The sequence below is a fragment of the Apium graveolens genome, chromosome 8, assembly GCF_009905375.1.
Source record: "Apium graveolens cultivar Ventura chromosome 8, ASM990537v1, whole genome shotgun sequence".
Taxonomy (NCBI): Eukaryota; Viridiplantae; Streptophyta; class Magnoliopsida; order Apiales; family Apiaceae; genus Apium; species Apium graveolens.
In genome coordinates this window covers 37,104,984-37,129,084 of record NC_133654.1, presented here as the reverse complement: position 1 = coordinate 37,129,084, position 24,101 = coordinate 37,104,984, and the positions used below count along the sequence as shown (strand labels likewise).

The 24,101-nt window shown below is 41.3% G+C and overlaps 2 non-coding genes across 2 annotated transcripts; both read right to left on the bottom strand.

Moving 5' to 3' along the window:
• Nucleotides 1-506: 506 nt before the first annotated feature.
• On the bottom strand, nucleotides 507-613 carry LOC141681864 (small nucleolar RNA R71). The gene has a single exon (XR_012559283.1). It is a non-coding gene; the product is annotated as a small nucleolar RNA R71 (small nucleolar RNA).
• A 14,229-nt stretch (nucleotides 614-14,842) lies between these two features.
• On the bottom strand, nucleotides 14,843-14,949 carry LOC141681491 (small nucleolar RNA R71). The gene has a single exon (XR_012558921.1). It is a non-coding gene; the product is annotated as a small nucleolar RNA R71 (small nucleolar RNA).
• Nucleotides 14,950-24,101: the final 9,152 nt, after the last annotated feature.

Genomic DNA, 24,101 nt, shown 5'->3' with positions numbered 1-24,101 from the left:
ACTCGTAAGAGTACTTTAGATACAGCTGAGGAGACAGACGAAGTTCTTGATATTCCGGAGAAGATAGATTTTGAAGATTCGGATTCAGGAACTGAGCAGAAAGAACCAGTAATCATGGGTGATCGTATTGTTCAGGCTGATCAAGCTCTTATGGAGTTTTCTCGGCCAAAAATTGATGACATTCAGTCAAGCATTGTTCATCCGGCTATTCAAGCTAACACCTTTGAAATCAAGTCGGGCACTATTCAGATGGTGCAGAATTCTGTTTCTTTTGGAGGAGCTGCAACTGAAGACCCCAACATGCACATAAGGAATTTGTCGAGATCTGCAGCACTTTTAAGTATAATGGTGTGACTGATGAGGCTATCAAGCTGAGGCTTTTCCCATTCTCACTGAGGGACAAAGCTAAGGACTGGTTACATTCTGAACCAGCTGGGTCCATCACTACTTGGCAAGATCTTGCGCAAAAGTTTCTAGAGAAGTTTTATCTGATGGCAAAGACTGCTGCTATGAGGAGTGCTCTTACTCAGTTTGCGCAGCAACCTTCAGAATCTATGTGCGAAGCTTGGAAACGCTACAAGGAAATGTTGAGGAAGTGTCCACATCATGGAATGCCCGATTGGATGATGATCATTGGTTTCTATAATGGTTTGGGGGCCCAATCTAGGCCCATGCTCGATGCAGCAGCTGGAGGCGCCTTATGGGCTAAAAGCTATACTGAGGCTTATAATCTTATCGAGACTATGGCTGCAAATTAGCATCAAAACCCAACTCAGAGGATGATGTCTGGGAAGGTAGCAGGTATTCTGGAAGTCGATGCAGCCACTGCTATTGCAGCGCAGCTCCAAGCGCTGTCGATGAAGGTTAATTTTCTAGCTACATATGGAGTCAATCAAATAGCTATGGTTTGTGAGCTTTGTGCAGGTTCTCATGCTACGGATCAGTGTTCTCTTATGAACGAATCTGTTCAGTATGTAAATAATTATCAGTGACAACAGCAGCCTGTGACTGCAACTTATCATCCTAATAACAGAAATCATCCAAATTTCAGCTGGGGTAATAATCAGAATGCTATTCAGCCACCATATCAGCAAGGTGTGAGTAAACAGTTTAATCCACCTGGATTCTAGCAACCACAGCAGTATGCTCAAAGGCAATCATACCCTCAACAGGGAAGTGCAGCTGCACCTACTAGTGCTAATTTTGAGGAACTTAAGCTGTTATGCAAGAGTCAGGCGGTTTCTATCAAGACCTTGGAAAATCAAATCGGTCAAATAGCCAATCCAGTGCTCAATCGTCAACCTGGAACACTCCCTAGTGACACGGAAGTACCAGGCAGGAAGGAAGCTAAAGTGCAAGTCAAGGCTATTACCTTAAGGTCTGGGAAAGTTGCTGATGCTGAAAAGCCAAAAGAAGGAGAAGCTGAAATTAGAGATGTAGAAGCTAAGCAAAAGGAGAAAGCAGCGGAACCAAGGAAGACTATTGTTGAACACACTCTGCCTGAGGGTAATACATGGGAGAAACAGCTCTATCCTCCACCACCTTTTCCTAAGAGATTGCAGAAACAAAAGCTGGATAGACAGTTCGGTAAGTTTCTGGAGGTGTTCAAGAAACTTCACATCAATATACCTTTTGCTAAGGCTCTGGAGCAAATGCCTAGTTATGCGAAGTTTATGAAGAATATTCTTTCAAGGAAGGTGAAACTGGATGACCTTGACACCGTTGCTCTCATAAAAGAATGCAGCGCTGTTCTACAGCAAAAGTTACCTCCAAAGCTTAAAGATCCAGGTAGCTTCACCATTCCTTGCACCATTGGCAAGTTGACTTTTGACAAGTGCCTTTGTGATTTGGGAGCAAGCATCAATCTGATGTCGTTGTCGATCTTTAAAAAGTTGGATTTGCCTGATCCAAAACCCACATACATGTCTCTACAATTAGCTGATCATTCTATTACTGACCCAAGGGGCATAGTGGAGGATGTGCTAGTCAAGGTGGATAAGCTCTTCTTTCCTGCAGATTTTGTTATTCTGGATTTTGAGGAAGATAAGAAGATTCCCATAATCTTGGGAAGACCTTTCTTGGCTACTAGTCGTACCTAGATAGATGTGCACAAAGGTGAACTTACTATGCGGGTACAAGATCAGGATGTGACCTTCAACGTGTTCAAGGCAATGAAATTTCCTACAGAAATGAGGAGTGCTTAAAAGTGGATGTGATTGATTATGCGGTTACTTCAGAACTCGATCGCATGCTAATGACTGATGCATTGGAAAAGGCCTTAGTGGGGGATTTTGACAGTGATGATGAAGATGGCAACGAGCAATTACAATATCTGAATGCTTCTCCCTGGAAGCGAAAGTTGGACATGCCGTTTGAATCTCTTGGTACTTCTGACCTCAAGAATGCTGAAGGAAAGCTCAAACCATCAATTGAGGAAGCACCTACCTTGGAGCTCAAACCATTACCTGAACACTTGAGGTATGTTTTTTTAGGTGATGCATCTACTTTACCTGTTATTATTGCATCGGACCTTTCAGGTAGTGAGGAAGACAAGCTCTTAAGGATTTTGAGAGAATTCAAATCGGCTATTGGATGGACCATTGCAGACATCAAGGGGATTAGCCCTTTATATTGTATGCATAAAATTCTGCTAGAGGAAGGTAGTAAGCCGACTGTTGAACAGCAGCGCAGACTTAATCCTATCATGAAGGAGGTGGTGAAGAAAGAAATTCTGAAATGGCTAGATGCAGGCATCATTTATCCTATTTCTGACAGTTCTTGGGTGAGCCCCGTACAATGTGTGCCTAAGAAAGGAGGTATCACTGTGGTAGAAAATGAGAAGAATGAGCTCATCCCCACTCGAACAGTTACAGGATGGAGAGTATGCATGGATTATCGAAAGTTGAACAAAGCCACGAGGAAGGATCATTTCCCTCTTCCTTTCATTGATCAGATGCTTGACAGGTTGGCTGGTCATTAGTATTATTGTCTTCTGGATGGCTATTCAGGGTATAATCAGATTTGTATTGCACCAAAGGATCAGGAAAAGACTACCTTCACTTGTTCATTTGGCACGTTTGTTTTTCGCAGAGTTTCGTTTGGGTTATGTGGCGCCCCGGCCACTTTTCAGAGATGTATGATGGCTATATTCTCTGACATGATTGGAAATAATGTCGAGGTGTTCATGGACGACTTCTCCATCTTTGGACATTCGTATGATAAATGTTTGAATAATCTTCGTGTCGTACTCAAAAGGTGCGTGGAAACTAATTTGGTGCTCAATTGAGAGAAATGTCATTTTATGGTGCGTGAAGGCATTATTCTTGGGCATAAGGTCTCTAGCAAGGGTCTGGAGGTGGACAAGGCCAAAGTGGGAGTCATTGAAAATCTTCCACCACCTATTTCTGTGAAGGGAATCCGTAGTTTTCTTGGTCATGCGGGTTTTTATCGGCGATTCATCAAGGACTTTTCGAAGATATCTCAGCCGTTGTGCAATTTGCTTGAGAAAGATGTGCCTTTCAAATTTGATGATGAATGTTTGGCGGCATTCGAGACTCTCAAGAAGAGTTTGATCACTGTACCAGTTATTACAGCACCAGATTGGACAGAGCCGTTTGAGATGATGTGTGATGCGAGTGATTATGCGGTAGGTGCAGTTCTGGGGCAGCGCAAGAATAATCTCTTTCATGTGGTCTACTATGCGAGTAAGACCTTAAATGGGTCCCAAATGAACTACACCACTACGGAGAAGGAGCTCTTGGCTATAGTCTTTGGTTTCGAGAAATTTCGATCTTATCTGCTTGGGACTAAAGTAACGGTATTCACTGATCATGCGGCCATTCGCTATTTGGTTTCCAAGAAGGATTCGAAGCCGAGACTCATTCGTTGGGTGCTCTTACTTCAGGAATTTGAGTTAGAGATCAAGGATCAAAAAGGTACTGAGAATCAAGTAGCTGACCATCTCTCTAGGTTGGAGAATCCCGAGTCTACTTCAAAAGATAGGACATTAATCAATGAATCTTTTCCAGATGAGCAGTTGTTCGCAGTTCAGGAGGAAGAGCCATGGATTGTAGATATTGTAAACTATCTTGTCAGCAATATTATGCCTCCTAATTCGACCTCAGCTCAAAAGAAGAAGTTTCTGCATGAGGTGAAGTGGTATATGTGGGATGAACCATATTTGTTTAGACAGGGAGTTGACCAGATCATCAGGAGATGTATTCCGTTCTGTGAGACGGAGGGGATATTACGAGACTGCCACTCCACGGTTTATGGTGGACACTATGGTGGTGAGAAGACGGCAGCTCGTATTCTGCAAGCAGGTTTTTTCTGGCCTACTTTGTTTAAGGATGCTCATCAGTTTGTTTTAAGGTGTGATCGTTGCCAAAGAGTGGGAAATTTGACGAGAAAGGATGAGATGCCGTTAAATGTGATGCTTGAAGTCGAGGTCTTTGATGTTTGGGGAATCGATTTTATGGGGCCTTTTGTCTCATCCTGCAATAATCAGTACATCTTACTGGCAGTCGATTATGTCTCAAAATGGGTAGAAGTTAAAGCTTTACCGACAAATGATGCAAAGGCAGTGCTGAATTTTCTTCATAAGCAGATTTTCACAAGGTTTGGAACACCTCGGGTAATCATAGGTGATGAAGGGTCGCATTTCTGCAACCGTAAGTTCACTTCTATGATGCAGCATTATAATGTGAATCATCGAGTTGCTACTGCCTATCATCCGCAAATAAATGGTCAAGCGGAAGTGTCTAACAGAGAGATCAAGCGCATTCTAGAAAAGGTTGTTTGTCCGTCAAGGAAGGATTGGTCCTTAAAGCTCGATGAAGCTGTTTGGGCTTACAGAACAGCATACAAAACTCCACTTGGTATGTCCCCGTTTCAGTTGGTGTACGGTAAGGGATGTCATTTACCTGCGGAGCTTGAGCATAAGGCCTACTGGGCGTTGAAAAAGTTGAACCTGGATTTAGATGCAGCTGGTAAGAAAAGAATGTTTCAGCTTAATGAACTTGATGAATTCCGACTTCAAGCGTACGAGAATAACAAAATGTACAAGGAAAAGGTGAAGAGGTGGCACGATAGGAAGCTACATCCTAAGTTATTCGTGTCGGGGCAACAAGTTCTCTTATTCAACTCTCGTCTTCGACTTTTTCCAGGGAAGTTGAAATCAAGGTGGTCTGGACCTTTTATTGTCAAAACTGTGTTTCCACATGGAGCGGTGGAAATTTTTGAGAATGATCTGGACCAAGCATTCAAGGTTAATGGTCAGCGGTTGAAGCACTACTATGGGGACATGGCAAACCAAGAAGTGGTTAGTGCCATTTTATTGACTACTTGAGAAAGGTACGCAACGTCAAGCTAATGACGAAAAAGAAGCGCTGCGTGGGAGGCAACCCATGATTTGTTATTACAGGAACCCTTAGAAGTTAATAACCTATTCAAAAACACAAAAAAATCAGAAAAACGGGACTCAAAAAAAAAATCCAGTGACCCCCTGAGCGCCCGCTCAGCTCTGCTGAGCGACCGCTCAGGGGTCGACTATCAGAAAAATTTTAAGTTCAGAAAAAAATCAGAAAAATAAAAAAACGAATTTTAGCCCATAAACCCACGATTTGTTCCTACTACCCCATCATTTTATCCCTCAACCCCACTCATAATCTAGTTTTAACCTAATTCACATCCTATATATACATACACCTATCCTACATATCCCCCACAAACTTCTACACTCAAACTCTCTCCCAAACACAAAAACTCAGTTCTTAAACACTTTTATTCAAGATTCAATGGCACCCAAGAGAGCACGAACTATTGATAGCAACAGCACAGTCCCTACTGCTGATTCATCGAGGGGTACTGCTGCAAGGCCTCGGTTGAATGACAGAGCTGCAGAGGAGGAGTACACGAGGCTTTTGGGGAAGCCGATTCTGAAGGAGAGAGGGTTTTTACCATCGGGGAGGGATGGTGAGTTACTACCCATGATTGCAGAGAAGGGGTGGATAGCTTTTTGTGAGTCGCCCGAAGCAGTGCCGATGAGCGTGGTTCGCGAGTTCTATACGAACGCGAAGGCCGAGAAGAATGAGTTTTTTGTGGTCCGAGGGCTGACGGTTGATTATCACCCAGCGGCGATTCGCCGTGTGATTGGGCAGCGAGAGAGGAAGCCCAAGGAGGAGAACTGGAATGAGAAGACTGCTGAGGATTTCGACTTGGATTTGATTTGTGCTACTCTCTGTAGGCCGGGCACGGTTTGGACATTCAAGACCGGCAGTAATGAGTATCGTCACTTCCCGGCGATCGCTATGAACAGGTATGCCCGTGCATGGAACGCATTTATTTGTGCTAATATTTTGCCTTCTTCGCATGCACACGAGGTCACAGTTGAGAGAGCACAGTTATTCTGGGGAATTCTTAATGAGGAGTACTATGTGGACCTTGGTGAGTTTATCTACCAAGGAATTCTGAAGTTTTTGAGGGGAGCTAAGCATATGAACATCCCTTATGCATCCACGGTCACGAAGCTTTGCCGAGCAGTGGGAGTGAACTGGCCGGCTCATGAGCAGTTGCAGTTGCCGGCCGCTCTGATTGATTTTGGGACTCTGAATGGGATGCAGGAGTGGATCGGTGGTGAGTCCGAGAAGCATGGGCTGGGTTATCGTCTTCCAGGAGGGCGTCCAGCACGAGGTGCTACTATGGCTAGGCCTAGGCGTGATGAGGCTGGTTCTTCGAGAGCTCAGGAGGGTGCTGGGATGGCCGATACCCAGTATAGGAGGCTTTCACGGCGGATGGATGCCATGTATGAGACGCAGAGCAGGTTTGCTCAGGAGCTCACCCTTGCGTTAGGGACTGCTTTTCGGGGCCTTGGAGCTGATATCTAGTGGCCAGTTTTTGGTGAGGACTCTGCATACCCGCCGCCTGATATCCCACCCACTGAGGGTGATGATGATGATGACTCCGAGTAGGTATACCCTGTGTTCCTTTCTACTACCTTCACTGGGGACAGTGAAGATTTTAAGTTTGGGGGTGGTAGTTAAGGAATATTTTGTGTGAGTCATATAGTTGCATATTCATGATAGTTAGTTCATATAGTTGCATAATTTTTGCTATATAGTTTTTTTTTTATTTATAGCTTTATTTGTTTATCATGTCATGTAGCTCATGCATATTCCATGATCCCTTTTGCGATGATTTATCGACTGAATTGTGATGTTGATGCGAGTGTAGTGATAGCATTAAAGTGATATTGAGTCGTGTAGGTTGATATGCATGTTAGAAGCACTTGTATTTTCACTAAGTCTTAGAGAATGCTTAAGGGCTAGATTGTTGTTATGATCTGATTGTTTTCGAGGTTAATCTATTTATTATGCTTAGAATTCGATAATAGGTTCTTAGTGATAAAGGCATGAAAAAGAAAAAATGGAGTAAAAATGGAATTTGTTGCTAGTTGTGGCTAGGCGTCAAATGGCTAGTAGCCGGCTCGCATGTTATGCGGGTAGTCTAGGGTTGAGCAAGATGGAGCGAAACGCACTTGCTCAGAAATTTTGAAAAAAAAAATTGTGTTTATGCATAATTGATCACTAGTGGGCTCTTTGGTATTCGAGTTATTAAGTTCTTAGGGGACTTTGTGCCTAGTGACCTAAGGCTTTTAGAGTCTGGGATCCGCTAACCTAACGCTCGTTACATGGATACCATTGTATAAGTCTTTTGTGGACCTCACTCACTGTACGGTCAAATAAGCATTGTTGTCGTGAATAAAAAGCATGATTCCGTAATAAGCTCCAAACTTCTTGTAGTGTTATATGTCACTTTGTGCCTAGAATTTTTATTTTTTGTATAATCATGTGATTGCCTTGATAATAGTTGAGTCATAATAACTGGTCTAGTTCCGAAGCATATCTGTTAAGCATCTGCACACACCACGTTTTTGGCTGTATGTTCATTTGCATGAGTTTATTGATCTTTAGTCGCCAAACTGCATTTGTAGAGATGTTGCAATTTGGTTGGTTTGTTCTAGTAAGGGGGATCGCTGCATTTTCATATAGATTGCATTCATGCATGTTTTTTTTATTTGTTTTTGAGTCTGTGACGCTTGAGGACAAGCATCGATTTAAGTTTGGGGGTGTGATAAGTGGCATTTTATACCACTTAGAACATCTTAAAATGGCTTAAATTGGTGCCTTGAAATCAAGTATTTTGTGTATTTGATGTGTTTTTCTAGTGTTTATGCATTTCAGGGTATTAGTTGTATTTCGGAGGAGTAATCATCAAGAATAAGACTTGGCATGTGTTCACCACTGCGAGAGGAAAGAAAGGGGCAGATTACGGAGAAGAAACGGAGCAAACTCAGGAAAAATCCAGTAGGGTCCTGAGCGACCGCTCAGCTATGCTAAGCGGCAGCGCAGAAAGCTGAGCGCCCGCTCAGCTATGCTGAGCAGCCGCGCAGGGTTGGGAAATTAAATAATTATTTTTAGACTTCTACTTCTGTTTGGCTTCCAACTTCTATGTAATCTGAATTTTATGGGACTAGTATATAAGTAGATTTGAAGACATTTTCACGAGGTGAGATCGTGGTATTAAGCAAGGAGCGAAGGAGTTAAGGAAGGAGACCGTTTTAGCACACAACAATGAAGAGGAAGCATATTTTCTTGTGATTCTTATTTCGTTGTAACGTTGGATGCTAGTTTTCTTACTTTGAACCTATTTACTCTTGTGACGTACTCTGATTTAATATAATTAGTTTAGTTATTATTTTCTTGTGTTTGTTTATCATGATTTCATATGAACCCATGATGACGATAAGTACTATTATGGGCTAATCGTTATCATGGGGTCGCAACGGATTTACTATGGAATTCTTTAGTTAATTGTTTAATACTTTAGAGTGTGATGATTGTATGATATCTAGTATTGGTTGTGCATATTCGTCTTATGTGCGTCGCGAACATATAAGATAGGGTGTTAATCTCTTGTGAAGCGACGGTGGATCTTGAGATTTAGAACTTGCCATGCTAGCATAGGTTCATGTATGATGTGCATGATTAGTGGGTAACTCTAACAGTTTTATTTGCCCTGTGTAATCAAAAGGAATAACTTGTGCTTAAATCGTTGTGTTGTCAATTTCTGTAGACATATAGGAACTCAACATAATTGATGACTATTCAACTTCTATCTTAATTGTGGATGCTTGGTAGAATGGTATTAGTACAATGAAAGTTGGCTTTTATCAGTTTCGTGTTATTCGATTAATATCATCACTGTCACATGCTAAAGGTAATAACAATAACTATTGAAGGAAGTAGTAATGAAGTTGTGATCTCATGAGTGTTTTAATATTGTAAATTGAAGTGTTATTTAAGTGATAAACTAAGTAATTAATTGTAGTTAATATTTAGTCAACAATTCTAAGTGTTAGTGTCTTAACATTGAGAAGTAATCATATGTTGGTGCGTGAGTTTAATTAAACAATAATTAGTCTGAGTCTCTGTGGGAATGAACTAGAAAGTATTCTATATTACTTGCGAACGCGTATACTTGCGTGAATATTAGCGCGTATTTTCGCCCTAACAATACTACACAGTTACAAGATAATCTTCTAATTGATATCGAATATGATTCTGCTTCCTAATATATATCAACTAGTTATCTTATCTTCCAAAAGCCTCCTTAAAGTCCTGATATAATCTCCTCATAAATATCTCCTGATAACTTAAGTTCTGAAAACTTAAGTTCTGATATCTTAAGTCCTGACTTCAGTATAAGTATTAATTTTCAGTTAAGTACTGATTTGTCCTATTAAGTAAGATCTAAAAACTAAACACAAATCATATTAGTCATGACATCACAAATATATCTAACATATTCACTCAAATACAATTTTTGCAGAAAATCAAATAAAATTTCCCAACAGTAGCAATCGAACCAAGCAACATAGCCCAAAAGCAGCACACGCCACGCACGGAACACACACACACATCTAGTCACCTTGCCGGAAATCCAAACGGCGGCAACCAGAAAACCAACACACAGACCAAACAACAATACCCACCACTGAACATGCAGATATACACATATATATGTGTATATGTATATATATACGTTAATCAGTAAAATGAAATTGAGACCAAGAATAGTGGCCGGAAAAAGGAGAGGCCTCCGGAATCTTACCAAAAAGAAACAGGGAAGCCGAGATAGCAACAAGAGGGAGAGAACAGAGATGTATATAGATGGAAGAGAGGAAAAAGATCGGGAGAGATGAGGGTGAGAGATTAGAGAGTTGAGAGGTAACAGGTGTGGCGCCCTCCAAACCCGGGTCAGAAGTTTGGGGTCCACAACACATACACAATATATAAACCTGTATAGGAAATAATAATTGCAATGACCCTGCTTTACATAACCACGGATCGCAACAGGTTAAAGTATGAAAATAAGCCACAATCTTAACCTTTATTACAACGTACCAAATCCCAACTAATTTAACTTACAACTGATAATAAAATCATTCTTACAGTCTGACTATCTCTTTACCACATGAAGCTTCTGCTAGCTCGAACCAACTCAACTGGAACCTTAGCCCGCACTTTGGACTGAGGAACTTCACTATCATCCATATTCTTTTCAACTGTAAAATATATAAAAGAATCGTAAGGGTGAGCTAACTAGCTCAGCAAGTCTTAATAGGGATAACTGAGGTTAAGTACTAATCAAATGAAATGATTCATAGGAATCAAGTTTCTTTTTAACTAATCATTAGAATTGGATATTCATTTTAAATTGTAAAAACCAAGGTTAGGCTGCTGATCAGTCACGCACTAAACCCGAGAAAAGCACACACCACTGCTCTAATTACTGGATCCAAGGCACATATTGGCCTATAATTGACCACGAATCTGGTCTGACCATGAATCTGGTCCACATTTAGAAAACTATCAAATCCTAAAATAATTCAGTGTAATAAACAATGTAATTCAATAAGCAAGATTATAATCAACATTGATAAAGCACTTGTACAAAAGCGTAATGCAGTTCATGAGTATCACAAGGGTATATCAAGGTATGTATAAGAAACAGTTTTCAGTTTGTAAAAGCATCGGGTATTAGATCAGTAGTGATTTTTCAAGGTACAGTTCTTTGATGTTATAAGGAATGGTTGGGGTATAAAAGTTTATGTGTTTTCAAATAATTTTCTTCCAGTGTTTGGTGTTTGGTAGTTAAACATTTGGGGAGAAGTATCATATTTGGGTGGTTGGGTATCTGAAAATCAACAAAGGATAGTTTACAAAGAATAAGGCTTATGGCTCAAGATCAAGAAAAATTAGGGTTTAAGGTTAAATAGCTTAAAACACTTGCAATATAAAACAAAAATTATTTTGACTAATAGCAACATGTTAGGAAACAGTTCAAAAATATTTGCGATAAATCTTAAAGAAAAGTTCAGAAGTACTTGCCTTACAGGGCTTTACAACTATTACTGATCAACTCTAAGCCGACTCTGCCGCTCAGGCTTTAATGTCCAACCACTAGACCACATTATATTCGACTTCGACACTCAGGTTTTCCTGTTGAAATTCTACTGAGCTCGCTGGCTGACTACTAGGTCATTTCTAGTCCAACGTCCACTTTCGGTTGCCCTGACTAGAACCTACAGGGTTAAAATGCCCTATGTTAGATGTCCAGGTATGTTTGACATATCCTTAATACCAATCCTACCTAAACAATAACAATCCCGACTCGTACTTATATGGATTATTATAATATAACAAAACACCCAACAGTCAGGGTTCACATTCTCGAGAAATCGGTTTGGTATTCGTTTTCCGAAAATACATATACTTGTAATTTTACAAAATTAGGGTTATGGATTTTAACAAATTATTTCATCACATCGTGCAATCAAGTTTCATATAAAACATATATATATCTATATAACCATTCGACGTCCCAATAATCGTTGGATACGCTCCCGTATTTTCGTAGGTAAATTTCCCGGAAATCGGGCAGCGTCTCCTTTGTTTATCGGACTACCCGTCGAAACATCAATCGACATCAAACCAACAACAATCAAATTCACAACAACCACAGTCTCAACCACCAGTTCAACTCAACAATCAATCCAATCACAATTCGTCAACTAAATTACGTACTCGACTTTAATGTAAAATCAAATTATCGTTTCAAAGATAATTTCACAAACTAATTTATTTATTTTAAAATATTAGGACTCAGAATAAACATCACAGTCCACCGTCGGCTCGCCGAGGCTCATCGCCGACGGCGGTACAATTTATTGGTGCCCGATATAATACGGGTTTCCAAATAAATTACACCGATTTATTCGATTAAAGCCAATTGCACGAAATTATTTACATCACAAATTGTATTCATAATTCCCTGTAATTAATAAAATAATATGAATTAATCCAAATCAATCGAACCAAATGCAGTCAACAAAACAGGGCAGGGGCAATACGCGCAACGCGCCACCACAGAACCGCAGCAAAGCCATCGGAAAAACACAGGAATGGCCGGGAAGCAGTCACACACACACAAACACCAACACACACACAGAGTTATACACACATACATGAAGCACACACATACAACACACTGAACACAACTATGAACAGGACACAAGCCGAATAAAGACTCGAGGCGGCAATAGTCGCCGGAAAATGAAATCACGGGCGGCTACTCACCGGAAATAACAGGGTACAGTGATAAGTGGCATTTTATACCACTTAGAACGTCTTAAAATGGCTTAAATTGGTGTCTTGAAATCAAGTATTTTGTGTATTTGATGCGTTTTTCTAGTGTTTATGCATTTCAGGGTATTAGTTGCATTTCGGAGAAGGAATCATCAAGAATAAGCCTTGGCATGTGTTCACCAGTGCGAGAGGAAAAGAACGGGCAGATTACGGCGAAGAAACGGAGCAAACCTGGAAATTTTCCAGTACGGTCCTGCGCGCCCGCGCAGCAATGCTGAGCGGCCGCGCAGCAGCCTTGCGCGCCCGCACAGAAATGCTGAGCGGCCGCGCAGGGTCGGGGAAAAAGATATATTATTTTAGACTTCTACTTCTGTTTGGCTTCCAACTTCTATGTAATCTGAGTTTTATGGGACTATTATATAAGTAGATTTGAGACGTTTTTCACAGAGTATTAAGAGGAGATTATGTTTTAGCTTGTGTTTTGCAAGAAGCGAAGGAGATAAGGAAGAAGACCGATTTAGCACACAGCAGCGAAGAGGAAGCATATATTCTTGTGATTCTTGTTTCGTTGTAACGTTGGATGCTAGTTTTCTTGCTTTGACTTATTTACTCTTGTGACGTACTCTGTTTTAATATAATCAGTTTAGTTATTACTTTCTTGTGTTTGTTATCATGATTTCATATGAACCCATGATGGCGATAAGTTCTATTATGGGCTAATCGTGATCATGGGGTTGCAACGGATTTATTATGGAATTCTTTAGTTAATTGTTTAATGCTTTAGTATATGATGATTGCATGATATCTAGTATTGGTTGTGCGTATTCGTCTTATGTGCGTCGCGAACATATAAGATAGGGTGTTAATCTCTTGTGAAGCGACGGTGGATCTTGAGATTTAGAACTTGCCATGCTAGCATAGGTTCATGTACATTGTGCATGATTAGTGGGTAACTCTAACAGTTTTATTTGCCCTATGTAATCAAAAGGAATAACTTGTGCTTAAATCGTTGTGTTGTCAATTTCTGTAGACATATAGGAACTCAACATAATTGATGACTATTCAACTTCTATCTTAATTGTGGATGTTTGGTAGAATGGTATTAGTACAATGAAAGTTGGCTTTTATCAGTTTCGTGTTATTCGATTAATATCATCATTGTCACATGCTAAAGGTAATAACTATGGCTATAGAAGGAAGTAATAATGAAGTTATGATCTCATGAGTGTTTTATTATTGATAAATTGAAGTGTTAGTTAAGTGGTTAATTAAGTAGTTAATTATAGTTAATATTTAATCAACAATTTTAAGTGTTATCTTAACATTGAGAAGTAATCATACATTGGTGAGTGAGTTAAATTAGACAATAACTTAGTCTGAGTCTCTGAGGGAACGAACTAGAAAGTATTCTATATTACTTGCGAACGCGTATACTTGCGTGAATATTAGTGCGTGATTTCGCCCTAACAAGTTTTTGGCGCCGCTGCCGGGGACTCGGCGTATTTGTTTAGTTTATGTACTTACCATCATTGGTCATTAGGACTCAGTGATTAGGACGTAGTAGTTAATTACTCTTTTCGGTTGTATTTCAGGTACTTTAGCAAGCGTTTATGCAAACTCGTTCTCGTGCTCGCAAGAGGACCTTAGATACAGCTGAAGGAAAAGACGAAGTTATTGATACTCCAGAGAAGTTAGATTTTGAGGATTCGGATTCAGGAACAGAGCAGAAAGAACCAGTAAACATGGGAGATCGTATTGTTCAAGCTGATCCAGCTCTTATGGATTTTTCTCGGCCTAAAATTGATGACATTCAGTCAAGCATCCTTCATCCAGCTATTCAAGCTAACACCTTTGAAATCAAGCCGGGCACTATTCAGATGGTGCAGAATTCTGTTTCTTTTGGAGGAGCGGCAACTGAAGACCCCAACATGCACATAAGGAATTTTGTCGAGATCTGCAGCACTTTTAAGTATAATGGCGTGACTGATGAGGCTATCAAATTGAGGCTTTTCCCATTCTCACTGAGGGATAAGGCTAAAGACTGGTTACATTCTGAACCGGCTGGGTCCATCACTACGTGGCAAGATCTTGCGCAAAAGTTTCTGGTGAAGTTTTATCCAATGGCAAAGACTGCTGCTATGAGGAGTGCTCTTACTCAGTTTGCGCAGCAACCTACAGAATCTATGTGCGAGGCTTGGGAACGCTACAAGGAAATGTTGAGAAAATGTCCACATCATGGAATGCCGGATTGGATGGTAATCACTGGTTTTTATAATGGTTTGGGGGCCCAATCTCGGCCCATGCTCGATGCAGCAGCTGGAGGCGCCTTATGGGCTAAGAGCTATACTGAGGCGTACAATCTTATTGAGACGATGGCTGCAAATGAGCATCAAAACCCAACTCAGAGGATGACGTCAGGCAAGGTAGCAGGTATTCTGGAAGTTGATGCAGCCACCGCTATTGCAGCCCAGCTCCAAGCGCTATCAATGAAGGTTGATTCTTTGGCTACGTATGGAGTTAATCAAATAGCTATGGTTTGTGAGCTTTGTGCAGGTTCTCATGCTACGGATCAGTGTTCTCTTGTCAACGAATCTGTTCAGTATGTGAATAATTATCAACGACAACAGCAGCCTGTGCCAGCAACCTATCATCCTAACAACAGAAATCATCCAAATTTCAGCTGGGGGAATAATCAGAATGCTATTCAGCCACCATATCAGCAAGGAGTGAGTAAACAGTTTAACCCACCTGGATTCCAGCAACCACAGCAGTATGCTACAAGACAATCATATCCTCAACAGGGAAGTGCAGCTGCACCTACTAGTGCTGATTTTGAGGAACTTAAGCTGTTGTGCAAGAGTCAGGCGGTTTCTATCAAGACCTTGGAAAATCAAATCGGTCAATTAGCCAATACAGTGCTCAATCGTCAACCTGGTACTCTTCCCAGTGACACGGAAGTACCAGGCAGGAAGGAAGCTAAAGAGCAAGTCAAGGCTATTACCTTAAGGTCTGGAAAAGTAGCTGATGCTGAAAAGGCAAAAGAAGTCGAAGCTGAAGTTAGAGATGAAGAATCTAAGCAAAGGGAGAAAGCGGCGGAACCAAGGAAGACTACTGTTGAACACACTCTGCCTGAGGCTAATACAGGGGAGAAACAGCTCTATCCTCCACCACCTTTTCCTAAGAGATTGCAGCAACAAAAGCTGGATAGACAGTTCGGGAAGTTTCTGGAGGTGTTCAAGAAACTTCACATCAATATACCTTTCGCTGAGGCTCTGGAACAAATGCCTAGTTATGCGAAGTTTATGAAGACTATTCTTTCAAGGAAGGTGAAACTGGATGACCTTGAAACCGTTGCTCTCACGGAAGAATGCAGCGCGGTTCTGCAACAAAAGTTACCACCAAAACTAAAAGATCCAGGAAGCTTCACCATTCCTTGCACCATTGGTAATCTAACTTTTGACAAGTGCCTTTGTGATTTGGGAGCAAGCATTAATCTGATGCCGTTGTCGATCTTTAAAAAACTGGATCTGCCTGATCCAAAACCCACATACATGTCGCTACAATTGGCGGACCGTTCCATTACTTACCCAAGGGGCATAGTTGAGGATGTGCTCGTCAAGGTGGATAAGCTCTTCTTTCCTGCTGATTTTGTTATTCTGGATTTTGAGGAAGATAAGAAGATTCCTATAATCTTGGGGAGGCCTTTCTTGGCTACTGGCCGTACCTTGATAGATGTGCAAAAAGGGGAACTTACTATGCGGGTCCAAGATCAGGATGTGACCTTCAACGTATTCAAGGCAATGAAATTCCCTACAGAAGATGAGGAGTGTTTAAAAGTGGATGTGATTGATTCTGCGGTTACTTCGGAACTCGATCACATGCTAATGTCTGATGCATTGGAAAAGGCCTTAGTGGGGGAATTTGACAGTGATGATGAAGATAGCAACGAGCAATTACAATATCTGAACGCTTCTCCCTGGAAGCGAAAGCTCGACATACCATTTGAATCTCTTGGTACTTCTGACCTCAAGAACGCTGAAGGGAAGCTCAAACCATCAATAGAGGAAGCGCCTACCTTAGAGCTCAAACCATTACCTGAACACTTGAGGTATGCCTTTTTAGGTGATTCATCTACGTTACCTGTTATTATTTCAGCTGACCTTTCAGGTAGTGAGGAAGACAAGCTCTTAAGGATTTTGAGAGAATTTAAATCGGCTATAGGATGGACCATAGCAGACATCAAGGGGATAAGTCCTTCATATTGTATGCATAAAATTCTGTTAGAGGAAGGTAGTAAGCCAACTGTAGAACAGCAGCGAAGACTGAACCCGATCATGAAGGAGGTGGTGAAGAAAGAAATTCTGAAATGGCTAGATGCAGGCATCATTTATCCTATTTCTGACAGCTCATGGGTGAGCCCCGTGCAATGCGTACCTAAGAAAGGAGGTATCACTGTGGTCGCAAATGAAAAGAATGAGCTCATCCCTACTCGAACAGTTACAGGATGGAAAGTATGCATGGATTATAGAAAATTGAACAAAGCCACAAGGAAGGATCACTTCCCTCTCCCATTCATTGATCAAATGCTTGCCAGATTGACGGGACATGAGTATTTTTGTCTTCTGGATGGATATTCCGGGTATAATTAGATTTGTATTGCACCAGAGGATCAGGAAAAGACTACCTTCACTTGTCCATTTGGCCCATTTGCTTTTCGAAGAGTTTCGTTTGGGTTATGTGGCGCCCCGGCCACCTTTCAGAGATGTATGAAGGCTATATTCTCTGACATGATTGGCAATAACGTCGAAGTGTTCATGGATGACTTCTCCGTCTTTGGACACTCATATGATGAATGTTTGAATAATATGCGCGCCGTACTCAAAAGATGCGTGGAAACTAATTTGGTGCTTAATTGGGAGAAATGTCATTTTATGGTGCGTGAAGGCATTATCCTTGGGCATAAGGTCTCTAGCAAAGGTCTGGAGGTGGACAAGGCCAAGGTGGGAGTCATTGAAAATCTTCCCCCACCTAATTCGGTGAAAGGAATCCGTAGTTTTCTCGGTCATGCGGGTTTTTATCGGCGATTCATCAAGGATTTTTCAAAGATATCTAAGCCGTTGTGCAATTTACTTGAGAAAGATGTGCCTTTCAAATTTGATGATGAATGTTTGGCAGCATTCGAGACTCTCAAGGAGGGTTTGATCACGGCACCAGTTATTACAGCACCAGATTGGACAGAACCGTTTGAGATGATGTGTGATGCGAGTGACTATGCGGTAGGTGCAGTTCTGGGACAGCGCAAGAAAAATCTCTTCCATGTGGTCTACTATGCGAGTAAGACTTTAAATGGGGCCCAATTGAACTACACCACTACTGAGAAGGAGCTTTTGGCTATAGTCTTTGGCTTTGAGAAATTTCGATCTTATCTGCTTGGTACGAAAGTAACAGTATTCACTGATCATGCAGCTATTCGCTATCTACTTTCTAAGAAGGATTCGAAGCCGAGACTCATTCGTTGGGTGCTTTTACTTCAAGAATTTGAGTTAGAGATCAAAGATAGAAAAGGTACCGAGAATCAAGTAGCTGACCATCTCTCTAGGTTGGAGAATCCTGATTCTACTTCACAAGATAGGACGTTCATCAATGAATCTTTTCCGGATGAGCAGTTGTTTGCAATTCAGGAGGAAGAACCATGGTTTGCAGATATTGTAAACTATCTTGTCAGCAATATAATGCCTCCTAATTTGACATCCGCGTAAAAGAAGAAGTTTCTGCATGAGGTGAAGTGGTATATGTGGGATGAACCATATTTGTTTAGACAGGGAGCTGACCAGATCATCAGGAGATGTATCCCGTTCTGTGAGACGGAGGGGATATTACGAGACTGCCATTCCACGGTTTATGGTGGACACTATGGAGGTGAGAAGACGGCAGCTCGTATTCTGCAAGCAGGCTTTTTCTGGCCCACCTTGTTCAAGGATGCTCATCAGTTTGTTTTAAGGTGTGATCGTTGCCAAAGAGTGGGAAATTTGTCAAGGAAGGATGAGATGCCATTAAATGTGATGCTTGAAGTCGAGGTCTTTGATGTATGGGGAATCGATTTCATGGGGCCTTTTATCTCGTCTTGCAATAATCAGTACATCTTGCTGGCAGTCGATTATGTCTCAAAATGGGTCGAAGTTAAAGCTTTACCGATAAATGATGCAAAGGCAGTGCTAAATTTTCTTCATAAGCAAATTTTCACAAGGTTTGGAACACCTCGGGTAATCATAAGTGATGAAGGATCGCATTTTTGCAACCGTAAGTTCACTTCTATGATACAGCGTTATAATGTGAATCATCGAGTAGCTACTGCCTATCACCCGCAAACAAATGGTCAAGCGGAAGTGTCTAACAGAGAGATAAAGCGCATTCTAGAAAAGGTTGTTTGTCCGTCAAGGAAGGATTGGTCTTTAAAGCTCGATGAAGCTGTTTGGGCTTACAGAACAGCATACAAAACTCTACTTGGGATGTCACCGTTTCAGTTGGTGTACGGTAAGGGATGTCATCTACCGGCGGAGCTTGAGCATAAGGCCTACTGGGCATTGAAGAAATTGAACCTGGATTTAGATGCAGCTGGTAAGAAAAGATTGCTTTAGCTTAATGAACTTGATGAATTTCGACTTCAAGCGTACGAGAATAACAAAATGTATAAGGAAAAGGTGAAGAGGTGGCACGATAGGAAGCTACATCCTAAGTTATTTGTGCCAGGGCAACAAGTTCTGTTATTCAACTCTCGGCTCCGACTTTTTCCTGGGAAGTTGAAATCAAGGTGGTCTGCACCTTTTATTGTCAAAACTGTGTTTCCACACGGAGCGGTGGAAATTTTTGAGAATGATTCGGACCAAGCATTCAAGGTTAACGGTCAGCGGTTGAAGCACTACTATGGGGACATGGCAAACCGAGAGGTGGTTAGTTCCATTTTGTTGACTACTTGAGAAAGGTACGGAACGTCAAGCTAATGACGAAAAAGAAGCGCTGCGTGGGAGGCAACCCATGAATTGTTGTTACAGGAACCCTTAGAAGTTAATAACCTATCCAAAAACACAAAAAAATCAGAAAACAGGGGCTGAAAAAAAAAATTCCAGAGACCCTCTGCGCGCCCGCGCAGCTATGCTGAGCGGCCGCGCAGCTTTCTGCGCGCCCGCGCAGAAATGCTGAGCGGCCGCGCAGGGGTCGAGTTCCAGAAAATTTTTTACAGTTCAGAAAAAAAAAATAAAAACAAAAACACAAAAACCCATTACAGCCCATAAACCCACGAATTCTTTTCCCATTACCCCATGATTTTATCCCTCAACCCCACTCATAATCTAATTTAACATACTCCACACCCTATATACATACACCTATCCTACATATCTCCCACAACTTCCTACACTTGAACCCTCTCATAAACATCAAAAAATCAGTTCTTACACACTTTTATTCACAAATCAATGGCACCCAAGAGAGCACGCACTATTGACAGCAGCAACACAGTTCCTACTGCTGATTCATCAAGGGGTCCTGCTGCAAGGCCTCGGTTAACTGACAGAGCCACGGAGGAGGAGTACACTAGGCTGTTGGGGAAGCCGATTCTGAAAGAGAGGGGGTTTTTACCATCAGGGAGGGATGGTGAGTTGTTGCCCATGATTGCAGAGAAGGGGTGGATAGCTTTTTGTGAGTCACCCGAAGCAGTACCAATGAGTGTTGTTCGCGAGTTCTACGCGAACGCGAAGGCTGAAAAGAATGGGTTTTCTGTAGTTCGTGGGCTGACGGTTGATTATCATCCTGCGGCGATTCGCCGTGTGATTGGACAGCGAGAGAGGAAGCCCGAGGAGGAGAACTGGAATGAAAAGACTGCTGAGGATTTTGACTTGGATTTGATTTGTGCAACTCTCTGTCGACCGGGCACAGTTTGGAACCGCAGTCCAACCAATAATGAATATCGTCACTTTCCGGCGATCGCCATGAACAGGTTTGCCCGTGCATGGAATGCATTTATATGTGCTAATATTTTGCCTTCTTCACATGCACACGAGGTCACAGTTGAGAGAGCACAGTTGTTGTGGGGAATTCTGAATGAGGAGTACTATGTGGACCTTGGTAAGTTTATCTACCAAGGAATTCTGAAGTTTTTGAGGGGAGCAAAGCATATGAACATCCCTTATGCATCCACGGTTATAAAGCTATGTCGTGCAGTAGGAGTGAACTGGCCGGCTCATGAGCAGTTGCAATTGCCAGCAGCTCCTATAGATTCTGGCACTCTGAATGGGATGCAGGAGTGGACCGGTGGTGAGCCTGAGGAGCATGGGCTGGGTTATCGTCTTCCAGGAGGGCGTCCAGCACGAGGTGCTACTATGGCCAGGCCAGGGCGTGGTGAGGCTAGTTCTTCGAGAGCTCAGGAGGGTGCTGGGATGGGTGATGCCTAGTATAGGAGGCTTTCACGGCGGATTGATGCCATGTATGAGACGCAGAGCAGGTTTGCTCAGGAGCTCACCCTTGCGTTAGGGACTGCTTTTCGAGGCCTTGGAGCTGATATCCAGTGGCCAGTTTTTGGTGAGGACTCTACATACCCGCCGCCTGATACTCCACCCACTGAGGGTGATGATGATGATGACTCTGAGTAGGTATACCCTGTGTTCCTTTCTACTACCTTCACTGGGGACAGTGAAGATTTTAAGTTTGGGGGTGGTAGTTAAGGAATATTTTGTGTGTGTTATATAGTTGCATATTCATGATAGTTAGTTCATATAGTTGCATAATTTTTGCCATATAGTTTTTTTATATAGCTTTATTTTTTTGTCATATCATATAGCTCATGCATATACCATGATCCCTTTTGCAATGATTTATCGACTGAATTGTGATATTGAGGCGAGTGTAGTCATAGCATTAAAGTGATATTAAGTTGTGTAGGTTGATATGCATGCTAGAAGCACTTGTATTTTCACTAAGTCTTAGAGAATGCTTAAGGACTAGATTGTTGTTATGATCTGATTATTTTCGAGGATAATCTATTTATTATGCTTAGAATTTGATAATAGGTTCTTAGTGGTAAAGGCATGAAAAAAAAAATGGAGTAAATATGGAATTTGTTGCTATTTGTGGCTAGGCGTCAAATGGCTAGTAGCCGGCTCGCATGTTATGCGAGTAGTCTAGGGTTGAGCAAGATGGAGCGAAACGCACTTGCTCAGAAGAAAAAAAAAATTGCGTAATTGATCAAGAGTGGGCTCTTTGGTATTCGAGTTATTAAGTTCTTAGGGGACTTTGTGCCTAGTGACCTAAGGCTTTTAGAGTCTGGGATTCGCTAACCTAACGCTCGTTACATGGATACCATTGTATAAGTCTTTTGTGGACCTCACTCATTGCACGGTCAAATAAGCATTTGAGTTGTAAATAAAAAGCACAATTCCGTAGTAAGCTCCAGAGTTCTTGTAGTGTTATATATCACTTTGTGCCTAGAATTTTTATTCTTTGTATAATCGGAGGATTGCCTTGAGGATAGTCTAGTCATAGTGATTGGTCTAGTTCCAAAGCATATCTGTTAAGCATTTGCACACACCACGTTTCTGGCGGTATGTCCGTTTGCATGAGTTTCTTGATCTTTAGTGTCTAACTGTATTCGTTGAGACGTGACAATTTGGTTGGTTAATTGTAGTAAGGGGGATCGTTGCATTTTCATATAGATTGCATTCATGCATATTTTTATTTGTTTTTGAGTCTGTGACGCTTGAGGACAAGCATCGATTTAAGTTTGGGGGTGTGATAAGTGGCATTTTATACCACTTAGAACGTCTTAAAATGGCTTAAATTGGTGTCTTGAAATCAAGTATTTTGTGTATTTGATGCGTTTTTCTAGTGTTTATGCATTTCAGGGTATTAGTTGCATTTCGGAGAAGGAATCATCAAGAATAAGCCTTGGCATGTGTTCACCAGTGCGAGAGGAAAAGAACGGGCAGATTACGGCGAAGAAACGGAGCAAACCTGGAAATTTTCCAGTAGGGTCCTGCGCGCCCGCGCAGCAATGCTGAGCGGCCGCGCAGCAGCCTTGCGCGCCCGCGCAGAAATGCTGAGCGGCCGCGCAGGGTCGGGGAAAAAGATATATTATTTTAGACTTCTACTTCTGTTTGGCTTCCAACTTCTATGTAATCTGAGTTTTATGGGACTATTATATAAGTAGATTTGAGACGTTTTTCACAGAGTATTAAAAGGAGATTATGTTTTAGCTTGTGTTTTGCAAGAAGCGAAGGAGATAAGGAAGAAGACCGATTTAGCACACAGCAGCGAAGAGGAAGCATATATTCTTGTGATTCTTGTTTCGTTGTAACGTTGGATGCTAGTTTTCTTGCTTTGACTTATTTACTCTTGTGACGTACTCTGTTTTAATATAATCAGTTTAGTTATTATTTTCTTGTGTTTGTTATCATGATTTCATATGAACCCATGATGGCGATAAGTTCTATTATGGGCTAATCGTGATCATGGGGTTGCAACGGATTTATTATGGAATTCTTTAGTTAATTGTTTAATGCTTTAGTATGTGATGATTGCATGATATCTAGTATTGGTTGTGCGTATTCGTCTTATGTGCGTCGTGAACATATAAGATAGGGTGTTAATCTCTTGTGAAGCGACGGTGGATCTTGAGATTTAGAACTTGCCATGCTAGCATAGGTTCATGTACATTGTGCATGATTAGTGGGTAACTCTAACAGTTTTATTTGCCCTATGTAATCAAAAGGAATAACTTGTGCTTAAATCATTGTGTTGTCAATTTCTGTAGACATATAGGAACTCAACATAATTGATGACTATTCAACTTCTATCTTAATTGTGGATGTTTGGTAGAATGGTATTAGTACAATGAAAGTTGACTTTTATCAGTTTCGTGTTATTCGATTAATATCATCACTGTCACATGCTAAAGGTAATAACTATGGCTATAGAAGGAAGTAATAATGAAGTTGTGATCTCATGAGTGTTTTATTATTGATAAATTGAAGTGTTAGTTAAGTGGTTAATTAAGTAGTTAATTATAGTTAATATTTAATCAACAATTTTAAGTGTTATCTTAACATTGAGAAGTAATCATACATTGGTGAGTGAGTTAAATTAGACAATAACTTAGTCTGAGTCTCTGAGGGAACGAACTAGAAAGTATTCTATATTACTTGCGAACGCGTATACTTGCGTGAATATTAGTGCGTGATTTCGCCCTAACATACAGCGGCCAAAATAGGGAGGAAGAACAAAGAAAACTGAAGGCAGGAACTGAGGAGTTGATTTCGAGAGATTAATCGAGGAAGCAGAAGGGAGAAACTATGCAAGAGATCGAAATGGATTAAGAGTGAGAGAGAGAGCAGTTGAGAGTGA